Source organism: Anomaloglossus baeobatrachus, chromosome 2 (genome assembly GCF_048569485.1).
Source record: "Anomaloglossus baeobatrachus isolate aAnoBae1 chromosome 2, aAnoBae1.hap1, whole genome shotgun sequence".
Taxonomy (NCBI): domain Eukaryota; kingdom Metazoa; phylum Chordata; class Amphibia; order Anura; family Aromobatidae; genus Anomaloglossus; species Anomaloglossus baeobatrachus.
The window spans coordinates 291,602,796-291,620,222 of NC_134354.1; positions in this window are offsets into that span (position 1 = coordinate 291,602,796).

The following is a 17,427-nucleotide window of genomic DNA, read 5'->3' on the forward strand; positions in this document are numbered from 1 at the left end:
ACATCATGTATGGGGGCTGTGGTGGGCATCATAGTGTATTTTGGGGGGTTGTGAATATACTACATAAGTGGCTGTGGTGACCAATTAACAAAACCAGGCTTCAGGAATATTCACCGCATAAGCCTATATCACGCTGTATGTATATATCCAAGCATAGAAAAATGTCACCAAATCCCTAGTCAATGATGTGAAAAAATCTTCATACATAGTGCATCATTGAGGAATATACTGGAAAATCCATCCATCCATTAATTAGTTTTTCCACAAACATGGATAATAAGTTCATCAGATAATCCTGTTAATAGTAACTTTCACTATTGCACAATGACCTGGGTATTCAGAGAATTAGGCCATTATGACATTAAGTGACCTACAAAAGGAATGGCAAATGGCAGCTGGGGTGAAGTGCACGGCAAGAACAGAAAAAAAACCTTTCATCAATGAGAAGCAAAGGAGAGCCGGGCTGAAGATTGGTAAAGACCATAAGAATTTGACCATAGAAGACTGGAGTAAGGTAATCTTCTCTGATAAGTCTAATTTTCAGCTTTGCCTAACACCTGTCATCTAATGGTTAGACGGAGACCTAGAGAGGTGTACAAGCCACAGTGTCTTGCACCCACTGTGAAATTTGGTAAATGATCGGTGAAGATCTGGAGATGCTTCAGCAAAGCTGGAATTTGGCAGATTAAACTTTGCGAAGGACGTATGAATCAAGCAACATACAAGTTTATCCTGGAAAAACAGTTGCTTTGTTCTGCTCAGGGAATGTTTCCCAACTCTGAGGACTGCTTTTTCCTGCAGGATAATGTGCCATGCCACACAGCAAGGTCAATCAATGTGTGGATGAAGGACCACCACATCAAAACCTTGTCATGGCCAGCCCAATCTTCAGACCTGGACCCCATTGAAAACCTCTGGAATGTAATCAAGAGGAAGATAGATAGTCACAAGCCATCAAAGAAGAACTGCTTAAATTTTTGCGCTAGAAATGGCGCAAGGTAACCCAAAACAGTGTGAAAGGCTTGTGGAATGCATGCCAAGATGCTTGAAAGCTGTGATTAAAAATCATGGTTATTCCAAAAAATATTGATTTTTGAACTCTTCCTGAGTTAACACATTAGTATTGTTTCTAAATGATTATGAACTTGTTTTATTTGCATTATTTGAGGTCTGAAAGCAATGCATTGTTTTGTTATTTTGACCATTTCTCATTTTCAAAAAATAAATACAAAATTTATTGCTTGGAAACTCGGAGACATGTTGTCAGCAGTTTATAGAATAAAAGAACAATTTACATTTTGCTCAGAAATATACCTATACAGAGGAAAATCAGAAAAACTGAAAATTTTCTAGTGGTCTCTTAATATTTCCCAGAGCTGTATGTGAGGATTATAACAGGAAAGCATTCAAATTACACATCTCATTTAACAGTTTCGGGGTTAACGTTTCCAGGGTATATATCCAATATACCTCCCTCTGGGGCAACTTTCTCTTAATTTGATTTTTATATTTATACCATACGTCTTCCAATATCATCCATTTCAAATCAGAAACTGCATGTATATATTCCCAAAAATGTCGCACTACCAAAGTTTCATGAAGTTTCTTCTTCAAATCTCTATCTTTCTCCTTTTGTGTCTCACCTTGTCCTTCCACCTTCTTCTGTTTAGCCCCATATACCGTATTTTTCGGACTATAAGACGCACCGGACCATAAGACGCACCCTGGTTTTAGAGGAGGAAAATAGGAAAATAAAATTTTAAGCAAAAAATGTGGCCATAACACACTTATGGGGCGAGGATCTGCTGCTGACACTGCTCATATACTCCGCAGCCTGCATATAGATTGTGTATATTTTGGCTAGCACCCTGTTCACATTTACAATGGTGTTTCAGCAGTCTTTTTTGATTGTTATGCAGTTTTTTTCTGTCTGAGAACCCAGTCCCGCCCTTTAGCCATGTTTATTCAATTTCCTATATAGCCAGGTCCCTTGCTTCCCATACACAAGCAGGATTCAAGCGCACATAGAGGTAACATTTGGTTAGGTACCCATGCACACAAGCAGGTTTTAACCGCATATAGAGGTAACATTTGGTTTGGGACCCCATAAATAAGACATTACCGTGAAGTGGTATGGGGCAGTAATGAATTGATCAATACATTAGCTAAATATCTCTTTTTTTCAAATAATCTTCAGCAGTTATGCAATGTCACATTTCAATTTTTCAATTTTTCATATGGCTAATTGTATTTTCCATTCCTTATGTATTATAAAGCAGTTATGCTTGCTCATATTTCTCTGAATTTGGTGTGCAGCTTTCAATTCATATAGATTGTGTATATTTTGGCTAGCACCCTGTTCACATTTACAATGGTGTTTCAGCAGTCTTTTTTGATTGATATCTACAGTGTTGTCCCATGAAGAGATATAATAAAATATTCACAAAAATATCAACGGTGTAGTAACAACCTATCCAGTCCACACTAGAGGACAATTACGCAGTCTAATTGTTCCAGAGAGTAGGGATAAGCAAACTTGAACTGTAAAGTTTTGGCTCCATACCAGACATTTTGTGTTTGGTGCTGAACCCTGACCATAGACTTTATACTGTACATCCAGTTCCTGTTCAGGTTTGTCACCTAAAAAATAGCTTGTTGAAAGGTTGCAGAGAAGCCAATTAGCAAGCTATAAAGCTGAGTGCAGTTCCGGAGCCATCGCAGCCATGCCATGTATTGAAATGGCTCTGATTGGCCAGCACACCATGTGACTCAGCCTGTATAAAGGCCGAATCATGGGCCGTGCCGTCATTTTGTGTTGATTAGAATAGGTGTAGTTACTAAAAAAACATGACATTCCAGGAGGGATTTTTCGGTCGTTGATTCCTATATTATTCCCGATTACCCTTACCCGGTATCAATAATACACGGACACTGCTTGTGACTTGGTAAAAATGGCCACAGCAGCCCTTTATTGCCTATTGTTTACACACTAACACAAGGGGGTGCCGTCCAACGGGCGTCCCCAACATTTAATAGGTAATACCAGGTAATACCATAATAATAATACAGTACGTAATACAATACGTAACTCTGGGTAGGCCCGGTCCAGAAACCACCTTCCACCACCAAAACATGATCCCTGGCCGCAACACACACCGGGCTGGAGATGAGGTATGAATCACCTACAGATCAATACCCCCACCTTGCAGGAACAATGCCTGCAAGATCCTTGTAACCGGAGCCACTATATCCTACAAGTGACTCTCCAATCAAATAACATTATCCGTTAAACCGCCTCTGGATCAGACCTACCCCCGCCATAAGTCCGGTCCAGAAGCCATACTCCACCACCAGAACACAATCCCTGGCCGCAACACACTGACCCAGAGATACGAGGCATTAATCACCTACGGATCAATAACCCAACCTTGCAGGACCCCATGCCTGCAAGATTCCTGTAACCGAAGCCACTATATCCCACAAGTGACTTCAATCACACAACCTTCAGAGCACAATCCCTGGCCGCAACACACCGACCCAGAGATAAGAGGTATTAATCTCAACGGATCAAAACCCCATGCCTTGCAGAACCACGTGCTTGCACTGCACTTGGATCCAGAACCATAACCCCAACTAGAGACTCCTCCTGCGAATACCATTTCACCAAAATGGATCACTGACCATAACAATGGTCCCATATATAAATGAGGTAAAAGTCACCAAAGGAGTAATACCCTTACCCAAACCAAAAAACTCCCGTGCTTTCAATTACCTGTCACCTGGGCCACTGTAGCCACCTGTGACTCCCCGGCAACCAACAACTCCTTAATATATAACTCCTTAATATATAAGCAACAACACTGACCCATATATGAGGCATTGATCACCAACGGAGCAATACCTCCTCCCTGCAGACAACATTGTACCTGCAAGTCACCAGTAACCGGAGCCATTGTACCTTCCCCAGTGGCTCTCCATCTAAACACCAGTATCGATTAGAGCTCCTCTGGACCAGACCTACCACCGCTGCTGTGACAAAGGACATAATCCCCATTATTTATGCTACCCATGCACATATACATCATACATCTCATATACATATACAGTCAGGACCAGAAATATTTGGACAGTGACACAAGTTTTGTTATTTTAGCTGTTTACAAAAACATGTTCAGAAATACAATTATATATATAATATGGGCTGAAAGCGCACACTCCCAGCTGCAATATGAGAGTTTTCACATCCAAATCGGAGAAAGGGTTTAGGAATCATAGCTCTGTAATGCATAGCCTCCTCTTTTTCAAGGGACCAAAAGTAATTGGACAAGGGACTCTAAGGGCTGCAATTAACTCTGAAGGCGTCTCCCTCGTTAACCTGTAATCAATGAAGTAGTTAAAAGGTCTGGGGTTGATTACAGGTGTGTGGTTTTGCATTTGGAAGCTGTTGCTGTGACCAGACAACATGCGGTTTAAGGAACTCTCAATTGAGGTGAAGCAGAACATCCTGAGGCTGAAAAAAAAGAAAAAATCCATCAGAGAGATAGCAGACATGCTTGGAGTAGCAACATCAACAGTCGGGTACATTCTGAGAAAAAAGGAATTGACTGGTGAGCTTGGGAACTCAAAAAGGCCTGGGCGTCCACGGATGACAACAGTGGTGGATGATCGCCGCATACTTTCTTTGGTGAAGAAGAACCCGTTCACAACATCAACTGAAGTCCAGAACACTCTCAGTGAAGTAGGTGTATCTGTCTCTAAGTCAACAGTAAAGAGAAGACTCCATAAAAGTAAATACAAAGGGTTCACATCTAGATGCAAACCATTCATCAATTCCAAAAATAGACAGGCCAGAGTTAAATTTGCTGAAAAACACCTCATGAAGCCAGCTCAGTTCTGGAAAAGTATTCTATGGACAGATGAGACAAAGATTAACCTGTACCAGAATGATGGGAAGAAAAAAGTTTGGAGAAGAAAGGGAACGGCACATGATCCAAGGCACACCACATCCTCTGTAAAACATGGTGGAGGCAACGTGATGGCATGGGCATGCATGGCTTTCAATGGCACTGGGTCACTTGTGTTTATTGATGACATAACAGTAGACAAGAGTAGCCTGATGAATTCTGAAGTGTACAGGGATATACTTTCAGCCCAGATTCAGCCAAATGCCTCAAAGTTGATCAGACGGCGCTTCATAGTACAGATGGACAATGACCCCAAGCATACAGCCAAAGCTACCCAGGAGTTCATTAGTGCAAAAAAGTGGAACATTCTGCAATGGCCAAGTCAATCACCAGATCTTAACCCAATTGAGCATGGATTTCACTTGCTCAAATCCAGACTTAAGACGGAAAGACCCACAAACAAGCAAGACCTGAAGGCTGCGGCTGTAAAGGCCTGACATAGCATTAAGAAGGAGGAAAAACAGCGTTTGGTGATGTCCATGGGTTCCAGACTTAAGGCAGTGATTGCCTCCAAAGGATTCGCAACAAAATATTGAAAATAAAAATATTTTGTTTGGGTTTGGTTTATTTGTCCAATTACTTTTGACCTCCTAAAATGTGGAGTGTTTGTAAAGAAATGTGTACAATTCCTACAATTTCTATCAGATATTTTTGTTCAAACCTTCAAATTAAACGTTACAATCTGCACTTGAATTCTGTTGTAGAGGTTTCATTTCAAATCCAATGTGGTGGCATGCAGAGCCCAACTCGCGAAAATTGTGTCACTGTCCAAATATTTCTGGACCTAACTGTACATATACTCCCACATTACCACCCATGTTATTCACCCACTTACAAGAATTCCCAAATGACAATATACATCACAATCCACAAAGAAATAATCTCTCTTTTCTTTTCCTCGTTTTTTTTTTTTTTTATACAAGACACTTTCTCCACTCTTTTCCTTTCTCATTTTTTTTCTACATAATGCCTCTTAAAATTGAATAATTATACATGCATATAAACACAACAATAATAACAATACACAATAGTAGGGAGGGTTGGTGGGAAGCTGTCATCCAGGAAGTGCAAGAGGAGGTAATTGACTCCCACCTCCAATTATATACACCATGAAGCTCCCTCTTTTCCTACCACCACACTCCACCCCCCTAACCAATCACCTTCTTTTTCCTGATTCCTATACTAACCATCACCGTTTAACCCTATCAACTCCCTACCCTCCAGACTGTCATGTCTCCCCTACACCCTATGGGTTCCATGGCTTTTTAATACATTGTAGGGATAGGATGCTGTAAGAGTGAGGGTGCATGTAATTCAAAATAAAATACAGTGCTGCATCATGCAGCTTTGCTTAGCAGTCAAATGCAGCAGCATACAGGCAGTGTAATCTATTAACTCAATCTACCAAAAAACAGAGTGTGTGCAGCGTGCTTTTTCTGTGTAAATATCTCTTAAACCTCATTCTGCATTGCATGAAGCAGCTTTGCGTAGCGCTCCAAACCGTAGCGTTCATGCAATGTAATCTATTACCTAAATCTACCAAAAACTAGAGAGTGTAAAGCTGGGGTCACACATAACGACGACGACAACGACGTCGCTGCAACGTCACCATATTCTGTGACGTAGCAGCGACCATAGATGATCGTTAGTAAGCTGTCAAACATGGTATAAAAAGCAGCGACGGAGCAGCGATCATAGCGACGTCGACGGTCGTTGTGTGGTTTCAGACGTAGCGTAGCGTCCCTGCTGCGGTGTCAAACAAAAGGATTATCAGCTTATCAGCATGGCGCAGCGGGATAGCAGCGTTCAAAAAATGACCTGGAGCATTTAGGAGCGAGCAGCGATTTCGCAGCAGGGGTCTGATCGTTGTTATGTGTCACACATAGCGACGTCGCTGTTGAGGTCGCTGCAACGTCACAGAATATGGTGACGTTGCAGCGACGTCGTTGTCGTCGTCGTTATGTGTGACACCAGCTTAAAGCATGCCTTGCTGTGTAAATATCTCTGAAACCTCATTGTGCATTGCATCTTGCAGTTTTGTGTAGTGATCCAAAACAGCAGTGTACAGGTGGTGTAATCTATTAGGCCAATCTATCAAAAACCAGAGCGTAGAGGCGGTCTAATCCATTAGCTCAATGTATCAAAAACCAAAGTGTGTACAGTGTGCCTTACCGTGTGAGTATCTCTGAAACCGCATACTAAGTTGCATTACTTAGTTTTGTGTAATGGTCAAAACAGCAGCGTACCAGCAATGTAAACTAGTAGCTCAATCTATCAAAAACTATAGAGTGTACAGCTAGCCTTGCTGTGTGAAGATCTCTGAAACCTCATAGTGCGTTGCATCACGAACCAAAACAGCTGCATACAGGCTTTGTTCTAATCATTGTCTGTATACTGGCCATCTAATAATCTGAACTTGATTGTGTGCCAAAGAATGAAGAGAACAAGTTCCATGTTCATCTTCCTTCCACTTCAACCCATTCAAAATCAGCCAAGCAGTGTGAGCCACAAGTCATGCAGTAGTCACTTATGCTTTTTGATAACTCTGCTTGCTGGGGTCCAATGGCCCACCCACCTAGCCCTGCCCAGAAGTGGAAGAGACTAAGTGCACTGATGCCCAACCACTTGTTGTGTTGGTTGATGAGTCCTTGGGAGGGCTGGTGGACACGGTCTGCATATCTTAGACCCGTCGAAGCACTGTGAAAGAGTCGTCCGTCATCTGACGCATTGTTCCATCTTACCCCCTCCCCGCTGCCACAGCATGTAACTTCCACCCGTGATTAAATGTTTCCACTGCACAGCAAAGATCGGTGAGTGCCTCCACTTCTTTTATATTTATGTCTGCATATCTTCGCATCACAGTTCAGAGGACAATGAAACACATGTGTTAACTGCTGCTTTTTTCATCAGTGTGCAGAGTGGGAAGGAGGGCAGGGCTGAGGAGTGAGTGGAAGACAATGCAAGGGATGACGAAGAGATGATTTGATCCCATCTGGAGCAAAGGCCATGATAGTGACTAGAGATGAGAAAACCTAATAAAGGTTCGCCAATTTCAAATTCGTTACGAGCCTTAGCCTGTTCGGTTCGGGCTCGGTAACCTGAGCACCTTGCCTAATAGTCGGCAATGTTTGGTTTTGTTCGATCACTGATCATCACGTTTTAAAAAATGGTTTTCCAATGACATGTTATGCTTTTGGGTAGGATTGTGATGCTGTATGATGAATGCGGGGATGTGTTTAATGAGTAGAAGGGGTGGGGATTCGGGATAAGACAGGGGTATGCAGCCCATTTTTTTTATATTTTTCTTAACTTTATTTGTGAAGGTTACTGCTGTCAAGCACAGCACAGAAAACATCCAGAAGGTTCAGACACAAGGGTTTGTGTCATAGACTGCTTAAGTCACATGTCCGTCCTCATATAAAATGTAGACATGCAGCGTCTGCGCCATTTTCTGAATATTAAACATTAGGGAAGGTGCTGCCGCTAGGGCTGCTAGACAGTTAGCTTTGCTAGGGGTTTAATGATAGGTAGTTGAGATAGATAGGAGAGCAATAGTGTAGAATAATGACGTGCAGTGTAGGGAAAGGTGTGTGCCATAAATCGGCATTTCATGATAGAAAAAGGGATTGCTACTTGCCAGTACCTGCCAAAGAGTTGCCATTGAATCTTCTAAATAGGTATTGTTACTTATTAATGCCTGCTCCACATAAGCCAATGAAACACATTTCTAGGTATTGCTACATATTACCACCTGCTCCAAATTAAGCAGTGAACACACATTTTAGGTATTGCTACGTAATACTGCCTGATCCAAATTAGGCAGTGAAACACATTTCTAGGTATTGCTACGTATTACTGCTTGCTCCAAATTAGGCAGTGAAACACATTTCTAGGACTTGTTAGTTAGTACTGCCTGCTGTAAATTTGCTAGCAGAGTAGCAAAAAAGGTCTTGGCAGTTTTCATTACCTGCTCAAAATTACACAGTCAACCACATTTCTAGGTATTGTTAGTTAGTACTGCCTCCTGTAAATTTGCTAGCAAAGTAGCTCAAATGTCCAGGCAGTTATCATTGCCTGCTCAAAATTATGCATTCAACCACATTTCTAGGTGTTGTTAGTTAGTACTGACTGCTGTAAATTTGCTAGTGAAGTAGCTAAAATGGTCTTGGCAGTTTTTGTTTCCTGCTCAAAATCACACAGTAAATCACAATTCTAGGTATTGTTAGCTGCTACTGTCTGTAAATTTGCTAGTGAATTAAGTTAAAAAGTCTTTGCAGTTTTCATTGCCTGCTCAAATTTATGCAGTCAACCACATTTCTAAGTATTGTTAGTTAGTACTGCTGCAATAAATTTCCTAGTGAAGTAGCTAAAAAGGTCTTGGCAGTTTTCATTGCTTGCTCAAAATTTTGCAATTAACCAAATTTCTAGGTATTGCTACGTATCAATGCCTGCTCCAAATTAAGCAGTGAAACATATTTATAGATATTGTTAGTTAGTACTGCCTGCAGTAAATTTGCTAGCGAAGTAGCTAAAAGGTCTCGGAAGTTTTAATTGTCTGCTCAAAATTATGCAGTCAACCACATTTCTAGCTGTTGTTAGTTGCTACTGCCTGCTGTAAGTGTGCTAGTGAACTGGGTAAAAAGGTCTTTGCAATTTTCATTGACTTCTCAAAATTACACAGTCAATCACATTTCTAAGTATTGTTAGTTAGTACTGCCTGCAGTAAATTTGCTACCAAAGTACCTACAAAGGTCTTGGCAGTTTTCATTGCCTACTCAAAATGACGCAATCAACCACATTTCTAGGTATTGCTACATATTACTGCAAGCTCCAAATTAGACAGTGAAACACATTTCTAGGTATTGTTAGTTAGTAGGGATGACCGACCTGTTCGGTAACGATTCCTCAATTTCAAATTCGGTACGAGCCTGAGCTTGTTTGTCCAGGTTCGGCAACCCCAAGCGCCCCCCTCAAAAGTCGGTAATGTTAGTTTTTGTTAATTTTCTGCCCCCAAACGCTGGCTGCATTTCCAAAAATGCTTTTTTTAATAGCATTTTCTACTTTTGGATAGGATTGTGGTGCTGTTTGATGTAGGGATCTGTAAAATTAGTGGAGCAGATGAGGACTCTAGACCAGGAGAAGCCAGAGACCAGTGCAATGCCATTTGTTTCCCCTAACTTTATCTGTGGATGTTGCTGCAGCTAATCATGGTGCAGGAAACATTCACAGGGTTCAAACAGAAGGGCTTCTGTGTTTGTCTGCCTAAGTCACATGACCGTTGACATATAAATAGGGGACATATTAGCTTGGTGCCATTTTGTGAATGTGAAATGTTAGGGAAGCTGCTGCTGCAAAGGCTGCCAAACAGTGCATTGTAGGTGAGCTTAGGAACAGATTTAATGCTGCATAGTTCACATAGATAAGAGAGCAATCGTTTACAATAGTAACATGCAGTGTAGGTGAGCTTAGTTATGTGTTTAATGCTTCGTAGTTCACATAGATAGGAGAGCGATAGTTTAAAATAGTGACGCGCAGTGTATTTAAAGGTGTGTGTATCGGCACCTTTCATGATCAAAATAGGAATTGTTACTTTTACGGCCTGCTACAAAATTGCCAGTGAAGCATGTACTGTATTGTTCTTTTTATAAGATGCATCGGATTATAAGACGCACCCCAAATTTATAGATGAAAAAGGTAAAAAAAAAAGGGGTCTGTCTTATACTCTATTGGTGTCTTACCGGGGGGGGGCAGCAGCAGTGGTGGAGCGGGGTGATAGGACTGCAGGGGCGGTGCTGGAGTAGGGTGATGCTGCAGGCACTGCCGTGAGGGGTGTGCTGGCAGTGGTGGTTTCTGTGATGGCAGCGGTAGGCGTCTGTGCTGGCAGTGGTAGGGGTCTGTGCTGGCAGCAGTGGGTCTGTGCTGGCAGGGTTGGCTGCTGTGCTGGCAGCAGCGGGGGCTATGCAGGCAGCTGTGGGGGCTGTGATTGCAGCAGTGGGGGCTGTGATAGCAGTAGTCGGGCTGTGCTGGCTGTCTGGAGCATAGTGGTGCAGCAAATGTCCCAGATGCTCTGTCAGCGGTGTGGGCTTCAAAGCAATGGTGTCCGGGGGTGGTGCTTGCTTGTGCAGATGAGATCTTGAGCCAAAAGCTCCATCTGCATATGTGCTGACTCCGGGCACCATTATTTGAAGCCAGAGCATCTGAGACACCTGCCGCTCCACCCTGCTCCACACAGCTGCCTGCACAGCCAGCCAGCCACCGCCACAGAAAGACTGCCAGCTGCCGGCACAGACAGACAGCTCTCCGCATAGACAGCCGCCCGCACAACAGCTCTCCACAGAGACAGCCAGCCACTGGCACAGACAGCTGCCCGCACAGACAGCCTCACCGCAGCCCACACAGTAGCCAGCACAGTGGCCATTGTCCACCTCCCAGTAAGCTACATTCGGTTTTTAAGATGCACCCCTCATTTTCCTCCCAAATTTTTGGGAGGAAAAGTGCGTCTTATAATAAAAATAATATGGTAAATAAGTATTGATACATATTCTTGGCTGCTGAAAAGTATGCAAACACAGTTATAGGTCTTGTTTAGAGATGAGCGAACCGGTCGCGGTTCGGCTGGTTCGTCTAACGGAGGTCTAGTTCGAGTTTGGTTCGGCGAACCGGTCCACTCGAACCCCATAGGAAACAATGGGAGGCAATCACAAACACATAAAAACACCTAGAAAACACCCTCAAAGGTGTCCAAAAGGTGACAAACAACTCATAACACAACACAAACACATGGGAAAGTGACAAGGACATATAATCATGCGAAAACAAAAGAGCTGGACAAGAAAAAAGAGGAGGAGACACAGATATAGGCATGGCACGCCCTTCTAAAATGATGTAAAACACCGCAAGGTGACTCAAAGCGGAGTCTCCCTCTTTTCCAAAAATTGGGCCACACAGACACCCCATCAGTGGCAGCACTTGTGCTCCAGTTGTACACTTCACGGGTAGATTTGCATCAAGCACATTCAAAAATACGCCATCCTTAATCGTCCCCAGGATGGCACCGGGGTAAGTAGCAAAGTCTTTGCTGATCCCAGATCTGTTCATCTTGGATCATTTTGAGAAACACTGCAAGCAAGGGTTACTCCAAGCGGAGTCTCCCTCTTTTCCAAAAATTGGGCCACACAGACACCCCATCAGTGGCAGCACTTGTGCCCCAGTTGTACACTTCACAGGTAGATTTGCATCAAGCACATTCAAATATACGCCATCCTTAACCGTCCCCAAGATGACACCGGGGTAGGTAGCAAAGTCTTTGCTGAACCATGACTTGTTCATCTTGGCTCCATTTTAAAAACACAGCAAGGGTTACTCCAAGTGGAGTCTCCCTTTTTTCCAAAAATTGGGCCACACAGACACCCTTTCAGTGGCAGCACTTGTGCCCCAGTTGTACACTTCACAGGTAGATTTGCATCAAGCACATTACAAATACACAAGCATTTACTCTCCCCAGGATGACACCGGGGTAGGTAGCAAAGTCTTTGCTGATCCCAGATCTGTTCATCTTGGATCATTTTTAGAAACACTGTAAGCAAGGGTTACTCCAAGCAGAGTCTCCCTCTTTTCCAAAAATTGGGCCACACAGACACCCCTTCAGTGGCAGCACTTGTGCCCCATTTGTACACTTCACAGGTAGATTTGCATCAAGCACATTCAAAAATATGCCATCCTTAACCGTCCCCAGGATGGCACCGGGGTAGGTAGCAAAGTTTTTGCTGATCCCAGATCTGTTCATCTTGGATCATTTTGAGAAACACTGCAAGCAAGGGTTACTCCAAGTGGAGTCTCCCTCTTTTCCAAAAATTGGGCCACACAGACACCCCATCAGTGGCAGCACTTGTGCCCCAGTTGTACACTTCACAGGTAGATTTGCATCAAGCACATTCAAATATACGCCATCCTTAACCGTCCCCAAGATGACACCGGGGTAGGTAGCAAAGTCTTCGCTGAACCATGACTTGTTCATCTTGGCTCCATTTTAAAAACACAGCAAGGGTTACTCCAAGCGGAGTCTCCCATTTTCCAAAAATTGCGCCACACAGACACCCCATCAGTGGCAGCACTTGTGCCCCAGTTGTACACTTCACAGGTAGATTTGCATCAAGCACATTCAAAAATACGCCATCCTTAACCGTCCCCAGGATGACACCGGGGTGGGTAGCAAAGTCTTTGCTGAACCATGACTTGTTCATCTTGGCTCCTTTTTAAAAACACAGCAAGGGTTACTCCAAGCGGAGTCTCCATTTTTTCCAAAAATTGGGCCACACAGACACCCCTTCAGTGGCAGCACTTGTGCCCCAGTTGTACACTTCACAGGTAGATTTGCATCAAGCACATTCCAAATACACAAGCATTTACTCTCCCCAGGATGACAAAGGGGTAGTAAATTCCTTGTGGATCCATGAGTTGTTCATTTTGATGAACGTTAGTCTGTCCACATTGTCAGTGGACAGACGCGTGCGCTTATCTGTCAGCACACACCCAGCAGCACTGAAGACACGTTCAGAGACAACGCTGGAAGCTGGACACGACAAGATCTCCAAGGCGTAAGTGGAGAGCTATGGCCATTTTTCAAGATTTGAAGCCCAAAATGAGCAAGGCCCCATTTGCGAAGTCATGGCATCGATGTTCATTTGGAGATACTCCTGTATCATCCTTTCCAGCCGTTGACTATGTGTCAGACTTGTTGTCTCTGGTGGCCTTGCAAAGGATGGTCTTAAAAAATTATGAATCGATTCAATAAAATTGTTGTTACCAGCACCCGATACGGTGCTGCTGGTACGGGTAGGCTATTGAAGATGACGAGACCGTCCCATGTTTGTCAAGTTACAACTGGGAGATTCACTCCGTGCACCACGGTTGTTTGGTGGAAATGCCAAGCTAAGATCGAGTAACAGCTTTTGCTGATACTCCTGCATACGTGTGTCCCTTTCTATGGCTGGAATTATGTCACAAAATTTGGACTTATAGCAGGGATCTAATAGTGTGGCAATCCAGTAGTCATCATCACTTCTAATTTTGACAATACGAGGGTCATGTTGGAGGTAGTGCAGCAAGAAGGCGCTCATGTGTCTTGCGCAGCCATGCGGACCAAGTCCACGCTGTGTTTGTGGCATAGAGGTGCTAACCGTTCTTTCTTCCTCTGACATCTCCCCCCAACCTCTTTCAACTGAAATTTGACCAAGGTCTCCTTCATCCGCTGAGTCTTCCATGTCCATGGACAGTTCTTCCTCCATTTCTTCATGTTCTCCTGCACCTTCCTCAACATTTTGCCTGCTACCATGCGCCCTTGTTGATCCCTGTCCCCCATGGTCCCATGCCTGCCGCCTTGGTGATGATGAACGTCTGGACCTTGGTGATGTTGTTGTGCCTTGCGCATATGAATCCTCCTGTAGTTCCTCCCCTTCCTGTTGTCCCACCCCCTGACTCTGAATAGTGTTTAGCGTGTGCTCCAGCATGTAAATGACTGGAATTGTCATGCTGATAATGGCATTGTCAGCGCTAAACATATTCGTCGCCATGTCGAAACTGTGCAGAAGGGTGCATAGGTCCTTGATTTGAGACCACTCCATCAGGGTGATCTGCCCCACCTCTGCATCTCGTTGGCCCAGGCTATACGTCATGACGTATTGCACCAGGGCTCGGCGGTGCTGCCACATTTGCTGTAACATGTGGAGAGTCGAATTCCAGCGTGTTGGCACAACGCATTTCAGGCGATGAACCGGCAGGCCGAAAGACTTCTGGAGCGATGCAAGTCGCTCAGCAGCAGTGGTTGAACGGTGGAAGTGAGCAGACAGTTTTCTTGCCCTGTTCAGAAGGCCATCTAGGCCGGGATAGTGTGTTAAAAATTGCTGGACAACAAGGTTCAACACGTGAGCCATACAAGGCACGTGTGTCACCTTGCCCAGGCGAAGGGCCGCACCAAGTTTTGCAGCATTGTTGCACACGGCCTTACCTGGCTGCAGGTTGAGTGGAGGCAACCATTTATGAAACTCGGACAGCAGAACTGACCACAACTCAGCCACTGTGTGACTCTTTTTTCCAAGACATTTCAAGATAAAGACCGCCTGATGCCATTGCGCTCTAATGCCAGCATAGTAAGGAGGTGTGCGTGATTCCTTGTGCGCAGTTACAACGCTGGTGGCCTGACCAGGCAGGCTTGGGTCAGAGGTGGAGGACCCAGACGAGGTTGATGAGGCAGAAGCTGTGTAGGAACTTGGACAGACAGAGGATTGACACACAAGTCGTGGGGACAGCAAGACTTGTGCAGCAGACCCTTCACCATCTATCACCATAGGTACCCAGTGCCCAGTCAGCGACATGTAACGTCCCTGTCCATGCTTACTGGTCCAAGTATCGGTGGTGATATACACCCGTTCACACAGAGAGTTTCTCAAGGAAGCGGTGATGTTGTGTGCGACATGCTGGTGTAGCGCAGGCACACCTTTCATAGAGAAGTAGTGGCGACTGGGCATCTGGTACTGGGGCACAGCGACAGACATAAGGTCTCTAAAATTCTTTTTGTCCACCAGGCGGAAAAGCAGTATTTCCGTAGCCAAGAGCTTACATAGGGATAAAGTCAACCTCTTAGCTTTGTCATGGGTCGCAGGAAATGGCCTTTTATTTGTCCACATCTGAGGGACAGAGATCTGGCTGCTGTGTGTAGACGGTGGTAAGTAGGTTGTCCCTGGAAAAATGCAGGTTTGTGAGGAAAGTGCAGGCGTAGACATGATGTTGCCTTCATCCAACGTTGGTGCTATCGATGTCTGAGAGAGCTGTACACACGTACTTGTTTCCCCTTCCAAACCAACTGACGACCTACCAAGCAAACTGCCTGTTGCGGTTACAGTGGTGGAAGTTGTGCGTGGAAAACCAGGTGTGACAGCTGTCCCCACAGTCCTAGAATATGAAGAGCGCGCGGATGCACTGGAAGGGGCAGGCGGTGGATGGTCCGCTCCGCTAGACCGCATTGCAGCACGGTGAGCTTCCCACTGGGACATATGATATTTATTCATGTGACGATTCATGGAATAGGTTGTCAAACTGCTGAGGTTTTTTCCTCTACTAACATATTCCCGACAAATTTTACAGATCACATGATTTGGGCGATCCTTTGCAAGGTCAAAAAAGGACCAGGCTTGGCAAGGCTTAGAGGACATGCGACCTTCTGAGCCACCCCGACTAGTGCTCAGAGGCAGAGTGGTGGCTGAGGATGCAGTTGTAGATGTGCTACCAATACTCCTCCTCTGTCCAGGAAGGCACAAGGTAACTTCGTTGTCAGTTGCATCCTCCTCCACCGCCTCTGTTGACCTCCTTGAGTGCCTGACTGTGGGTTGACAGTAGGTGGGATCTAGAACTTCCTCATCAAGCGTTGTATTTGCACTCCCCTCACCCTCAGACCGAGCCTCTTCCTGCCCTGACCGAATATTTAAGTTGTCATCCCAATCTGGTATCTGCGTCTCATCGTCATCAGTATGTTCCTTATTGTCTATAACAACAGATGTTACAGTTTGTGAATAAGGATCAACATTATGCTCAGAAACTTGGTCATCATGGCCTGAATCTGAGTCACAAAGGTTCTGGGTATCACTGCAGACCATTTCCTGGTCTGTACTCACTGTAGCTTGGGAGCAGACCTCTGATTCCCAGGCTATAGTGTGACTGAACAGCTCTGCAGACTCAACCATCTCTGTCCCACCATCCTGTGCAGGGCGGATGGAGACTTGAGAGCTGGGAGAAAGCAAGTGTGATTGGGATGACAACTCAGAGGACTGGTTTTTTTGGATGCGGTAGTTGAGGTGGAGGAGAGGGCACTTGTTGGACCACTTGAGATCCATTCAAGCATGTTATATTTTTGGGCATCATCTACCTTTGTTCCAGTTGTTCGTGTCCGTAAAAAAGGGAGCACATCGGATTGTCCACGAAAAGTAGTAGACATCTTACTTTTGCTGGAAGATGGCCTATCTTCAGCAGATGTTAATGGAGCTTTGCCACCTTCCCCACGGACACAAACTTTTTTTCCTTTTCCAACACGCCTGTTCCCCTTTCCACCAGCATCTGTCATTTTACCACTCATTTTGATTGCGACAAGATTGTCCACTTAAAATGTGGTAGTAAAAATTGAGAGGTGGTGTAGATTGCGGAGGTGGTCTAGTTTTATTGACAGCAGAAGAAACAACACAGACTATCCCTGACAATGCAACTATGGCCCTTAACACTAGAACTACTGGACTCGTGATAACTATATAGAAATACATGGTGCAAAGTAGTCAAAATGACTACCTCAGTGGTTCTAGTGTTAAACTGGCAGTACAGTTTGCAATTATAATAGCTTAGTAAAAATGAGCTTGAGGGTGCAATGCAGAGGTGCTGGAAATAGCTTGGCACCAGTGGGACACTAATGAAGTCCAAC